The sequence below is a fragment of the Myotis davidii genome, unplaced genomic scaffold (genome assembly GCF_000327345.1).
Source record: "Myotis davidii unplaced genomic scaffold, ASM32734v1 scaffold666, whole genome shotgun sequence".
In the NCBI taxonomy this organism is placed as follows: Eukaryota; Metazoa; Chordata; class Mammalia; order Chiroptera; family Vespertilionidae; genus Myotis; species Myotis davidii.
This window is the reverse complement of record NW_006296629.1, coordinates 596,804-599,114: the sequence shown is the minus strand read 5'-3', so window position 1 is coordinate 599,114 and position 2,311 is coordinate 596,804.

Sequence of the window (2,311 nt, the reverse complement as noted above, 5' to 3'; positions counted from 1 at the left end):
TCTCTCTCTCTCTCTCCCTCTCCCCCCACCCCCCCCAGTAACATGTGCAACCAAGCAGGTTTAGCAGCCAACTGAGTCTGCACCAGACGCCGCAGACTCCAAAGGACTGCTAAGCTTTAATATGAAACAGACACTCTGGAGACTGGCCCCTGTTTTGGCCTTGATGAAGGCAAAGGAGTTTTCCGTGGCAGCACAGATGGAGATAAGACATTGGAAACCCAAGGGCAGCCGTCCATTTCCACCCGAATAAATCTTGCCACGTCACCACCTCCCGTGCATGGGTTGTAGAATGCTTTCCATGCAATCCTGAAGGAAAAGTACAATTTCCACTGGCAGCACTAGCAAAAAAAGAGAAGGAGAAGGAGGCCAGTCTTGGGGCGTGGAGTCTAAACAGCCAGCAACATCGATAAATAGGAAAGACATATTCAACACCCAGGAGTTTGCAAGCATTTTTATATATCAAGTGTGTGTGGGGGGTGGGAGGGGCGAGATGTAAGTCGTTCTGAAAGAATTTACATTAGCCATAGACAAAGGCGATAGGAGAAGGTGAAGAGGAGCTAGTTCTGGGATGGATGCAGCAGAGTCCTGAAGCTCATGTGCAAATGAGAAGCGGAGGCTGCAGGGGTCCCACAGTGCCAGGCTGTGCTCTCCTTGGGATAATCACAGAAAGAGCCACCTGGAACTTGAGCAGATTATAGGGTGTGAGCAGTCTTTTGTCAGAGCTGGTCCACGGCTACTAACAGGCTCGTTGTTCTGTCTCTTTTTCCTGCCACGGTAACGTTACTTTCGGACATCTCAGAATCTCTTTTCTTGTCAATCCTCTTTGATAAATTTGCCCATTTGTCATTATAGCACAGCCTTCTTTATGCCTGCTAATATTTTTTGTTCTGAAACATACTTCCTGATATTAATATTGTCACTACAGTGTTATTTTTTATTACTTTTAGCCTGGTATACCTTTTCCATCTCTTCACGGTTAACCCTTTATTTTCAACCTTTCTGTGCCATTATATTTGCAGAATTTCCCCAAGCAGACCTGAAACCTAGGTCTTTAGGATAATGATATGCCTGGAATATTGACTTCAGATGTAACTTGTCACACAGTAAGCGTTCAGGGGCTTTATCAGAACAGCTGGCATGGGCTAGGCAGAAATCAAACAAGCCTCATGAGTGGCAACTCTGAAAAGGATGGAATGGAGATCTGAAGGCCAGGGAGAAGGGTTCCACTGATAAAGTGCTGCAGTGTATTCTCTATGCAGGTATTACCTTTATTCAGTTAGTTTGTTACACCCTGTATGTATTACAGTAAAGGAATTTGTGTCCTTCATTTGTGTCTGTTAGCTCGTTTCACATACGGTCATTTTGGAAACCAACACTCAACATTTCGGGTATGGCTTTTGTAAATAGCAAGTATCTGGAATTCTCTCTTTTAACCAATCAGAGTATCTCTGCTTTTATATAGGTAAGATGTTGGAAGGTTTGGGTTCAGGCTTTTTTATTCTTTCTATAGTTATTATTATTATTGGCTTAAAATTTATTTCTTCATAGAAATTTATTTCTGGAAGCAACAGGTCCAAAGTCAAGGTGTCACTTGGGCATATTTCCTCTGAAGGCTCCAGGAGAGAAGGAATCCTCTCTTGCTTCTTCCAGCTTCTGATGGCTCCAGGTGCTCCTTGGCTTGTAGCAACACAGTTCCATTCTGTCTGTCTTCACATGGCCTCTCCTCTGTGAGTGCGGCATCTCTTTTGTCTCTTATTGGACTTGGGGCACACCAGGGTAATTCAGATGATCTCATCTCAAGATTCTTAATTCAATTAAATTCACAAAGACTTTTTCTTAATAAGAAAGCATTCACAGGGTTTTGCTATTAGGACATGAACTTATTTTGTTTTGTTTTGTTTTTTATTAAATCTTTATTGTTCAGATTATTACATTTGTTCCTCTTTATTCCCCCCATAACTCCCCTCTACCCAGTTCCCACCCCACCCTCCGCCCTTACTCCCCACCCACTGTCCTCATCCATAGGTGTGCGATTTTTGTCCAGTCTCTTCCCGCATCCCCCACACCCCTTTCCGCCCCCCAAGAATAGTCAGTCCACTCCCTTTCTATGTCCCTGATTCTATTATGATCACCAGATTACTTATTCACTTGATTCGTAGATTCACTTGTTGATAGATGCATGTTTGTTGTTCATAATTTGTATCTTTACCTTTTTCTTCTTCTTCCTCTTCTTAAAGGATACCTTTCAGCATTTCATATAATACTGGTTTGGTGGTGATGAACTCCTTTAGCTTTTCCTTATCTGTGAAGC